Source organism: Hylobates moloch, unplaced genomic scaffold (genome assembly GCF_009828535.3).
Source record: "Hylobates moloch isolate HMO894 unplaced genomic scaffold, HMol_V3 SCAFFOLD_5, whole genome shotgun sequence".
NCBI lineage: Eukaryota > Metazoa > Chordata > Mammalia > Primates > Hylobatidae > Hylobates > Hylobates moloch.
Genome location: NW_026652280.1, coordinates 114,850,832 through 114,862,896, shown reverse-complemented (window position 1 = coordinate 114,862,896; position 12,065 = coordinate 114,850,832). Strand labels below are relative to the sequence as shown.

The 12,065-nt window shown below is 48.4% G+C and overlaps 1 pseudogene; it reads right to left on the bottom strand.

Annotated features, from left to right (window-relative positions):
* Window positions 1-9,781: 9,781 nt before the first annotated feature.
* LOC116469593 (putative uncharacterized protein encoded by LINC01356) lies at window positions 9,782-10,349 on the bottom strand (annotated as a pseudogene).
* Between the last annotated feature and the right edge of the window lie 1,716 nt (window positions 10,350-12,065).

Below are 12,065 nucleotides of genomic sequence, written 5' to 3'. Positions count from 1 at the left end.
CTGCCTGGAGTGTTTGTTTACCCAGGTATCACTTCAAGTCTAATGTTTACATTATCAGGGAGGCTTTTCAGGGCCATCCTGGATCAAATGTCAACCTCTGACTTCGCACTCCTTACATTGCTTTATCTTTCTCCATAGCACCTATCTAAAAGATTATCTAAATAAGAGTAAACACTCATATAGTGCTTTCTATGAGGCAGGAATTAGATTAAGCCCTTTAGTTGATTAACGAATTTAATACTTTCAACAACTGTATAAAAAAGTACTATTACTTTTTTTAAGAGTAGGGGAGGCTGGGCGCAGTGGCTCACGCCTGTAATTCCAGCACTTTGGGAGGCTGAGGCGGGCAGATCACAAGGTCAGGAGTTTGAGACCAGCCTGGCCAACATGGTAAAACCCTGTCTCTACTAAAACTACAAAAATTAGCTGGGCGTGATGGCAGGCGCCTGTATGTAATCCCAGCTCCTCGGGAGGCTGAGGTAGGAGAATCGCTTGAACCTGGGAGGCGGAGGTTGCAGTGAGCTGAGATCACGCCACTGCACTCCAGCCTGGGGGAGAGGACGAGACTTCGTCTCAAAAAAAAAAAAAAAAAAAGTAGGGGAGGAATTGAGGAATAGAAAGGTAAAGCAGCTTGCTCAGGATGTGGTGGAGCAGAAATTCAAACCTAATCAGAATGTCTCCCAAGTCTGTGCTCTTTAGCACTAGGCTATGTTTCCTCTTATTGTTCTCAGTCTCCTCCACAAAAAAAATATGGTGCATTAAAGGAGGAACTTTTTTTTTTTTTTGAGGTGGAGTTTCGCTCTTGTTGCCCAAGCTGGAGTACAATGGTGCGAACTCAGCTCACTGCAACCTCTGCCTCAGGCCCCCGAGTAGCTGGGATTACAGGTGCGTGCCATCATGCCAGGCTAATTTTTTGTATTTTTAGTAGAAATGGGTTTTCACCATGTTAGCCAGGCTGGTCTTGAACTCCTGACCTCAGGTGATCCACCTGCCTCATCCTCCCAAAGTGCTGGGATTACAGGCGTGAACCACTGTGCCTGGCCTAAAGCAGAAACCTTTTATTTTTGTTTGTTTGAGACGGAGTCTCTCTCTGTTGCCCAGGCTGGAGTGCAGTGGCACAATCACGGCTTACTGCAAGCTCTGCCTCCCGGGTTCACACCATTCTCCTGCCTCAGCCTCCTGAGTAGCTGGGACTACAGGCACCCGCCACCACGCCTGGCTTATTTTTTACATTTTTAGTAGAGACGGGGTTTCGCCGTGTTAGCCAGGATGGTCTTGAGCTCCTGACCTCGTAATCTGCCCACCTCAGCTTCCCAAAGTACTGGGATTACAGGTATGAGTCACCGGGTCCGGCCTGAGATGGAGTTTTGCTCTTGTTGCCTAGGCTGGAGTGCAATGGTGCAATCTTGGCTCACTGCAACCTCTGCCTCGTGGGTTCAAGCAATTCTTCTGCTTCGGCCTCCCAACTAGCTGGGATTACAGGCATGCACGACCACGCCTGGCTAATCTTTGTATTTTTAGTATAGATGGGGTTTCACCATGTTGGTCAGGCTGGTCTTGAACTCCTGACCTCAGATGATCCACCCACCTCAGCCTCCCAAAGTGCTGGGATTACAGGTGTGAGCCACCGTGCCCGGCCAGGAACTTTTTACAATACTGTATCTCTAGCCCTTTAGCAAGCATGAAGGTTAATTACAGGAGTTCACTTGACTGGATTAAGGAATACCTAAAGAACTGGTAAAGCCTGTAATCCCAGCACTTAGGAAGGCTGAGGTGGGTAAATCATCTGAGGTCAGGAGTTTGAGACCAGCCTAGCCAACATGGCGAAATCCTGTTTCTACTAAAAATAAAAAAATTAGCCTGGCGTGGTGGTGCATGTCTGTAGTCCCAGCTACTCAGGAGGCTGAGACAGGAGAATCACTTGAACCCAGGAGGTGGAGATTGCAGTGAGCCAAGATCGTGCCATTGCACCCCAGCTTGGTGACAGAGTGAGACTCCATCTCAAAACAAAAACAAAAGCATGCATCTCACACATGCCCTTCTAAATCAATACTCTACACCCAGATCACGTCTGTTTCAGTGGCATCATTACCATTTATGTGATGATTCGATCACCAGCACAAATCACTGGCCAAACAAGAAGCTGGGAGCCATCCTTCTCTCATTTGCCTTCATGCCCCATACCTGACCAACATAAATAGCTCTTGAACCTATCCTCCTCTCCATTCTCACAACCACTACACCTGAGATCAGGTCACCATTTTCTTCAGTTTAATGTAACAGCTTCCTAGTTCATTTCCCTGTCTTCCACCTTTCTGTCTTCCCCTGATTATTTTGATTATTCATCAGAACGAGTAAGATTATGCCATGAAGTTCTTAGAAATACAATTTTCCACCCATCGCCACTCACGCATTGATGGAGCAGACAAACAGAGATAAATCAAAAGTCCTTGAGAGAATAAGTAACTTCCATTTCACCTGCAAGAGTTATGATCTGTGTAGAAGCCATTTCAAAGTTTCCCCAATCTGGGGCCGGGCATGGTAGCCCATGCCTGTAATCCCAGCACTTTCGGAGGCTGAGGCAGGTGGGTCATGAGATCAAGAGATCAAGACCATCCTGGCCAACATGGTGAAACCCCGTCTGTACTGAAAATACAAAAATTAGCTGGGCGTGGTGGCGCACACCTGTAGTCCCAGCTACTCCGGAGGCTGAGACAGGAGAATTGGTTGAACCCAGGAGGCGGAGGTTGCAGTGAGCTGAGATTGTGCCACTGCACTGCAGCCTGGCAACAGAGTGAGATTCTGTCTCCAAAAAAAAAAAAAAGTTTCTCCAATCTGGGCCCCAATCTCCCAAATTATAAGTCATCTTTGGTAAAGGACTCTGCTGACACCTGTTGGTTCTGATGAAGGAACCTGGGCCCTAGGTTGGTTTCTTTTATTTATTGGAAAGTTGTGTCATATACTATAATATCCTTTGTCTAGGATCTTTTTAGGTAGGGCTACCAAATCTTATTTTCTTTCACAACTACAGGCTTTTATAAGATTCACTTTGGGCGTGAGGGAGCTGGGGGTTGGGGGCAGGAAAAAAAGTCAAGTAAAATACTAGATGACCCCAGTCCAGCCCTGCTATGGGTGGAGAGAGGTGCTAGAGGATGGTGCTAGAAGCCACCAAGTGCTAGGGTACAGCCTCCACTCCTTCAGCACTAAGCCACAGGCTGGCACAGCAAATCTCTGAGTATCAAAGAAACCAACAAACAGTTTTAGAACTGCAACAATGCAAATGTCCATGAACATGATTATAAAGTTATAGTTATAGTATATGGAGGGATTGATCCAATTACAGGAATGGTTATGAATACGATCAACCTCATAAAGTATATGGAGGAGGCAATTATGAAGCCCCTTGATCATAAGAATCTGGACCTGGATGTACCATACTTTGCAGATGTTATAAGCATGAAAGAAAAGGTAGTTGGATATATCTGGGGAAACATCCAGAAATTTCTTCCTGTAGAAGTTATTTATAAAATGGTGGCTGACACCTGTAATCCTAGCACTCTGGGAGACCGAGGTGGACGGATCACTTGAGGCCAGGAGTTGAGACCAGTCTGGCCAACATAGCAAAACCCCATCTCTACTAAAAATACAAAAAAGTAGCTGGGCGTGGTGGCATGCACCTGTAATCCTGGCTACTTGGAAGGCTGAAGCAGGAGAATCGCTTGAACCCAGGAGGCGGAGGTTTTAGTGAGCCGAGATCATGCTGTTATACTTCAACCTGAGCAACAGAGTGAGACACTGTCTCAAAAAACAAAACAAAAAAAATAAAAAAAAAAAAGTATATGAAACTGACAGTAGCCGGGTACAGTGGCTCACACCTGTAATTCTAGCACTTTGAGAGACCGAGGGGGGCAGATTACCTGAGGTCAGGAATTGGAGACCAGCCTGGCCAACATGGTGAAACCCTGTCTCTACTAAAAATACAAAAATTAGCCCGGGTATGGTGGCGGGCACCTGTAATCCTAGCACTTTGGGAGGCCGAGGCGGGCAGATCACAAGATCAGGAGATTGAGACTATCCCGGCTAACACAGTGAAACCTCGTCTCTATTAAAAATACAAAAAAATAACCAGGCGTGGTGGCGGTCCCCTGTAGTCCCAGCTACTCAGGAGGCTGAGGCAGGAGAATGGCGTGAACCTGGGAGGCGGAGCTTGCAGTGAGCCAAGATTGCACCACTGCACTCCAGCCTGGGCAACAGAGCAAGACTTTGTCTCCAAAACGAAAAAGAGTGAAACTCCATCCCAGAAAAAAACAAATTATTACATAATTGTTGCACCTCCTCACTGTGTTCTAGAGTGCCTGATTTATTGAAATGATTTTAAAACCCGTTGCTGGGTGCGGTGGCTCACACCTGTAATCCCAGCACTTTGGGAGGCTGAGGTGGGTGGATCATGAGGTGAGGAGATCCAGACCATCCTGGCTAACACGGTGAAACCCCATCTCTACTAAAAATACAAAAAATTAACCTGGCGTTGGTGGCGGGCTCCTGTAGTACCAGCTACTCGGGAGGCTGAGGGCTGAGGCAGGAGAATGGCGTGAACCTGGGAGGCGGAGCTTGCAGTGAGCCAAAATCAGGCCACTGCAATCCAGCCTGGGTGACAAAGCAAGAAAGACTCCGTCTCAAAAAAAAAAAAAAAGAAAACCATTATAGATTTAAATCTATTTTATTTTATTATTATTATTATTTTTTGAGACCAAGTCTCGCTCTGTCACCCAAGCTGCAGTGCAGTGGCGTGATCTCCGCTCACTGCAACCTCTGCCTCCTAGGTTCAAGTGATTCTCCTGCCTCGCCCTCCCGAGTAGCTGGGACTACAGGCGCGTGCCATCACACCTGGCTGATTTTTTTTATTTTTAGTAGAGACAGGGTTTCACCATATTAGCCAGGATGGTCTCGATCTCCTGACCGCGTGATCCGCCCGCCTCAGCCTCCCAAAGTGCTGGGATTACAGGCGTAAGCCACCGCGCCCGGCAGATTTAAATCTATTTTAAAACCAAATTTATAATGTATCCTGAATATCTAGAGAGACATTTATACCTAAAGATTAAAAATCAACTTATTTTTCAGGAATCAAAAGGTGGATTACATAAAGTCCTCATTTGTATTACTCTTTTTTTTTTTTTTTTTTTAAGATGGAGTCTGACTCTGTTGCCCAGCTGGAGTGCAGTGGTGTGATCTCCGCTCACTGCAACCTCTGCATCCCGGGTTCAAGTGATTCTCCTGCCTCAGGTTCCCGAGTTGCTGGGATTGCAGGCACCCGCCACTATGCCCAGCTAATTTTTTGTATTTTTAGTAAAGATGGGGTTTCACCATTTTGGCCAGGCTGGTCTCAAACTCCTTACCTCAGGCTATCCACCTGCCTCGGCCTCCCAAAGTGCTAAGATTACAGGTATGAGTCTCCACACCTGGCCATACTATTCTATTGTCTTTTAACATAACATCTCAGATTTACATTCAAGAGAACTAAATGTGTGTTAAAGTGACTCCCAAGTCTGTGGTCTTAAACTGTTTTGTCCCAAAAGAACTTTGGAATGTATATATATATATCCCCTTACACATTGCTTACTAAAATGTGCTGTTTAATAGTTGCAAAGATATAATTTCTGGCATATTGTATGTTGTGTTATAAGTGCTTTAAATATATCTTCGTCAAGACCTTGGTGCTTTGCTCATTTGGTTTATGGAAAAGGGCCACTTACTGGCCAGTCTTCAAAAGGTCTGAACTCATTTGCATTCAAAGCAGTGAGTTGATAAACATTTCTGTTATAACCATCACTCTTTCAAATTCTAAGCATGATAGAAGGCAGTCACATACATAAAAGGCAGAAGTTTGATGCTTAGGTGAAATCAGTTTGTCTCCTTCAATATTTTTCTCTCCAGAGCTATCCATTTTCTCCCCAAAGGTTTTGAATTGGAATGAGTGAGTTAGCCTTTCTTTTGTACCGAGAGATAAGATTTGTGTAATAGAGTTGGGAAAGAAGTCCTGAAGCACCCATTGTTGTTGGTTGTTGTTGTTGTTGTTGTTGTTGTTTTTGAGACGAAGTCTCACTGTCGCCAGGTTGGAGTGCAGTGCTGCAGTCTCGGCTCACTTCAACCTCTGCCTCCCGGGTTCAAGCAATTCTCCTGCCTCAGCCTCCTGAGTAGCTGAGACTACAGGCATGTGCCACCACGCCCAGCTAATTTTGTATTTTTAGTAGAGACCAGGTTTCACCATGTTGGCCAGGATGGTCTCCATCTCTTGACTTCGTGATCTGCCCGCCTCGGCCTCCCAAAGTGCTGGGATTACAGGCATGAGCCACCGCGCCCGGCCAGAGGCACCCATTCTTATTTCAGGAGAGATCATTTTAAATTCAGGGTACATATGAAACTGAGGATTTGCAAAATAACTTTTGAAAATGATGGCAACATTTGAAACTAAAGGTTACTCATGCTGGCATTTCTAAATGTTCCATTTGAATTATAGAAGCATAATATCAGTTTAAAGGAAACAATCTGAGCTCTAGAATTAAATAGAAATCCCCAGGGCATGCATGTTACATTTTTCTCTAAAGAGTAAAAAAAAAAATTAAGGTTTATTCATCTTAGAATATTTACATGAATGCTTAAATGCTGACAATATAAACCCTAGAATATAGTCATTAAAATAAAAATCACTTCCTTTACAGTACACTTACAATAACTGCAACAATCTGGCCGGGTGCGGTGGCTCATGCTTGTAATCCCAGCACTTTGGGAGGCCGAGGCGGGTGCATCACGAGGTCAGGAGATCGAGACCACGGTGAAACCCCGTCTCTACTAAAAATACAAAAAATTAGCCGGGCGTGGTGGTGGGCGCCTGTAGTCCCAGCTACTCAGAGAGGCTGAGGCAGGAGAATGGCGTGAACTCGGGAGGCGGAGCTTGCAGTGAGCCGAGATTGCGCCACTGCACTCCAGCCTAGGCGACAGAGCGAGACTCCATCTCAAAAAAAAAAAAAGAAAAAAACAATAACTGCAACAATCAATTTCTCTTTTCAAAGATTGTCAGTAAGTTGTTAATCTACTCTACTTCTCTGTTCTCTGTTTTTTTTGTTTTTTGTTTTTTTGAGACAGAGTCTTGCTCTGTCACCCAGGCTGGAGTGCAGTGGCATGATCTCAGCTCACTGCAGCCTCTGCCTCACGGGTTCCAGTGATTCTTCTGCCTCAGCCTCCTGGGTAGCTGAGACTACAGGCGCATGCCATCATGACCCGCTAATTTTTGTATTTTTAGTAGAGACGCGGTTTCAACATGTTGGCCAGGCTGGTCTCGAACTCCTGACCTCAAGTGATCCACCCGCCTCAGCCTCCCAAAGTGCTGGGATTACAGGCATGAGCCACCACGCCGGGCCTGTTGAGTTTTCTACAGGACAAACCACAAATAGCAACACAGTGCAATCACAAAAGAGGAAGGTAAGCTTTTAAATTTCTAATTTGCAGAGCGGGTGTTCCAAATCTGAAATTCATCGACCTCTACATGGGTTGCTGAAATTGATGCGACAAAAGCCTGCATTTTTTTTTTTTTTTTTTTGAGAGGGAGTCTGGCTCTGTCACCCAGGCTGGAATGCAGTGGCGTGATCTCGGCTCACGGCAACCTCAGCCTCCCGGGTTCACGCCATTCTCCTGCCTCAGCCTCCCAAGTAGCCGAGACTACAGGCGCCCGCCACCACGCCCGGCTAATTCTTTGTATTTTTAGTAGAGATAGGGTTTCACCATGTTAGCCAGGATGATCTCTATCTCTTGACCTCGTGATCCGCCCACCTCGGCCTCCCAAAGTGCTGGGATTACAGGCGTGAGCCACTGCGCCTGGCCAAAGGCCTGCATCTTTTTTTTTTTTTTTTTGAGATGGAGTCTTGCTCTGTCGCCCAAGCTAGAGTGCAGTGGCGTGATCTCGGCTCACTGCAAGCTCCGCCTCCTGGGTTCACGCCATTCTCCTGCCTCAGCCTCCTGAGCAGCTGGGACTACAGGCGCCCGCCACCGCGCCCAGCTAATGTTTTGTATTTTTAGTAGAGACGGGATTTCATCATGTTAGCCAGGATGATCTTGATCTCCTGACCTCGTGATCCGCCCGCCTCGGCCTCCCAAAGTGCTGGGATTACAGACGTGAGCCACCGCGCCCGACCAGGCCTGCATCTTAAAGTGAGCTACTGAAGACAAAGTTTGGCGCTAATTTAAATAATGTGACTGATGCGACTGACTGCGACCACAAAGGAAGGGTACCCCACAGGTCACAATAATTATCCCAAAATTAACTGAAGATGCCCACTGTTACTTCTGTTTAACCATGTGTTAACCATGTAGTTATGGGAACTACAATAACAGTCACTACCTTAAAGAAACTTACAATCTTGGGCCGGGTGCCGCAGCTCACAACTATAATTCTAGCACTTTGGGAGGCCGAGGAGGCTGAATCACCTGAGGTCAGGAGCTCGAGACCAGCCTGGCCAACATGGTGAAACCCCATCTCTACTAAAACTACAAAAAGTTAGCTGCGTGTGGTGGCAGGCACTTGTAATCCCAGCTACTCGGGAGCCTGAGGCAGGAGAATCACTTGAACCCTGGAGGTGGAGGTTGCGGTGAGCCAAGATCGCACCACTGCACTGCAGCCTGGGCAATAAGAGCAAAACTCTGTCTAAAAAAAAAAAAAAAGAAAGAAAAGAAAAGAAAGAAAAACAGAAACTTACAATCTGTTAGAGAAGACAGCAAACAAAAATAATCCAAGGTTCGGCTGGGTGCAGTGGCTCACGCCTGTAATCCCAGCACTTTGGGAGGCCGAGGCGGGTGGATCACAAGGTCAGGAGTTCAAGACCAGCCTGGCCAAGATGGTGAAACCCCGTCTCTACTAAAAATACAAAAAAATTAGCCGGGCTTGGTGGTGGGCACCTGTAATCCCAACCACTCGGGAGGCTGAGGCAGAGAATTGCTTGAACCCGGGAGATGGAGGTTGCGGTGAGCCGAGATCGCGCCACTGCACTCCAGCCTGGGCGACAGAGAGAGACTCGTCTTAAAAAAAATAAAAAATAAAATAATAATAATAATAATACAAGGTTCACATACTACAAAACAAAGAACAGGGACAGGAAGGAATTAGAAGAGAATTTCTATGGGCAGAGCAAAGTCATGGGTCACAGGAATCACCAACTGGGGAGAATTATTTGTCAGGTTTAATTAAAGGAAGAGGAACAAATAGAGTTTAAAGATTAGAAGGTTACAGGTGGCACGGCACAATCCCCAAAACAAACCCCACCTCGTCTCAGCCCCAGTCACCTCCCAAGGGGGTATATCTTGCCCAGAGAGCCTGAAGGCAGGGGCATTTGTTTTTACAGCCCAGTCACTATTCTTCCAGACAAAAAAAGCATTTCCTGTGAGGATGAACCTGTGGTCACCTGGCCACATTCCTCTCCGGGAGCCGGTGGCCACAACACCTGGCCGCCCCTCCACCAGCGCCGCGCTCCGAGGTCACCCGCAGCTGCCTGTGACCACGAAGCCCTCAGTGAGGCCGCCTCCCACCACCTGGAGGCGTGGTCTCCCCTCCCGCTGGGGTCCCTCCGACCCCACCCGGGCAACTAGGGCACCGCAGGCTGTTACCGAACTAACCGTCAAGCGCGGAGCCGAGCGCGTGCGTGGCGTGGCGTGGCGTGTCGCGCAGGGGCGGTGCGGGGCGGGGCTGCGCTCTCGGCACTATGCGGCCCCCACGACGTAGAGCTTGCCCGACTCGGTTTGAAGGGACCGCTCGGCGGCCTGATTACGCGCCCCCGGCCGAGCCTGCGCACTGGGGACGCAGTCGGCCCTTGCGTCCTCTGCTCCCCGAAACAAGCGCGTGGAAAACTTGGTCGGGGCTTCTCACAGCCGCGCGCACAGACTCGTTATCCCCCCGCGTGTCTCCCGGGAGCGTCGCGGCCACCTGCACGCGTCCGGCACACAGACGTCGGTCTCACTCCTTAGTTTCTGGAAGAGAAAAAGGAAAAAGCCACCGAGAGGCCTGACCCTGAGGGGTCGGGTGGGGCGATGCGGGCGCGGAGTAGCGGGAAGCGACTGAGGAGCGGGGACTGGGCAGCGTTTGACTGGATGCGGGTGCCGCCGGCACCCGGGAAGACGCCCGGGGGCCGGCGCTGCGGAGCCGGGCATGGGCTGGGATGTGTTTGGATTCCAATCCGGGCCTGACACCAGTTCAGTGACCTCGGGAAGTTCCCCAACCCTCCGGGCCTGTTTCCTCCCTCTGAGGTGGTGACGGTAATAGAACCGACCTCGTAGGCTCATCCGGAGGTCCTGATGGGAGAACCCATGCAACTTGCCACCACAGAGCCAGGCCCGCGGCGGCTGGCGCCTGGTATGTATTAAAGACGAGTCGGGAAAGAAGAGCAGGTAAGAGGGCGGGGAGACTGGCCCAGTGGGTTGGGGTGTGCACCTCGGCCACGTGGAAAGCGAGAATGCAGGGGCCGGACGCTTATGGACGATGCATATGTGGGGCCGGATAGAAGTGTGGCAGGCGGCGCTGGGGCTGATGCGCCTCACCCGGATTATCCTCTGTAATCCTCAGAGCCCTGTGAAGTGGGCACTGCCATGAACATTTTGTAAATAAGGGACCCGAGGCTCAGAGAGGTGAAGTAACTTTCCAGACGGCCCAGCTCGTCAGCGGCCAGCATTTGAAGTCACACTCCAGAGCCTGTTTTTATAATAGCCGCTGTGACCGCATAACCAATGTGTGTGTGTTGAAGTGATCAAATAACCATGGGGTGGTCTCTGATGTCCAGGACTTTTGAGAAATACTGGAAAAGTATGAGGCAAGGCACCTGCCTTCAAAGAGCTTGCAAGTTTATGGGGGAGACTGAGTCAGGCACAAATTAACCAACATCTATTGAGCACTTACTGCTTGCCAGGACCCTGCCCTTCTCCCCGTCTCCTCCCTTCCAGGACTCACCCCCTCACTTACCCTCCCCCTCAATTCTCACAAGAGATTGAAGAAGGGTAGAGACTGGAGGATGAGGCTGGGCGCGGTGTCTCATGTCTGTAATCTCAGCACTTTGGGAGGCCGAGGCAGGTGGATCACCTGAGGTCAGGAATTCAAGACCAGCCTGGCCAACATAGCGAAACCCCCTCTCTATTAAAAATACAAAAATTAGCGGGGTGTGGTGGCACTCGCCTATAGTACCAGCTACTTAAGAGCCTGAGGCGGGAGAATCACTTGAACCTGGGAGGCAGAGGTTGCAGTGAGCTGAGATCATGCCACTACACTCCAGCCTGGGTGACAGAGCGAGACTCTGTCTCAAAAAATAAAAAAATAGGCCGAGCGCAGTGGCTCACACCTGTAATCCCAGTACTTTAGGAGTCCGAAGTGGGCGGATCACGAGGTCAGGAGTTCGAGACCAGCCTGGCCAGCCTGGTGAAATCCCGTCTCTACTAAAAATACAAAAATTAGCCTGGCGTGGTGGCAGACACCTGTAATCTCAGCTACGCAGGAGGCTGAGGCAGGGAGAATTGCTTGAACTTAGGAGGCAGACGTTGCAGTGAGCCAAGATCATGCCATTGCTCTCCAGCCTGGGCGACTCTATCTCAAAATAAATAAATAAAATAATTAAATAGATTAAAAAAAAAAAATGGTGGTGGGACGATTGGGTATCCATATGCAGAAGAACGAAGTTGCATGAAATTGACTCAAAATTCATCAATAACAAAGAGCTAAACTGTAAAACTCTTACAAGAGAATATACAGATAATTTTTTTTTTTTTTTTGAGACGGAGTCTCACTGTCTCGCCCAGGCTGGAGTGCAGTGGCGCAATCTCGGCTCACTGCAAGTTCAGCCCCCGGGTTCATGCCATTCTCCTGTTTTAGCCTCCCAAGTGCTGGGACTACAGGCGCTCGCCACCACGCCTGGCTAATTTTTTTTTTTTTAGCATGTGGGAGCAACTTACCCACATTTCGGTTACACTAGTATGGCTACAAAAAAATTTTTTTAAGGAAAAAAGTATTGGTGAGAACACAGAGAAATTCAGACTTC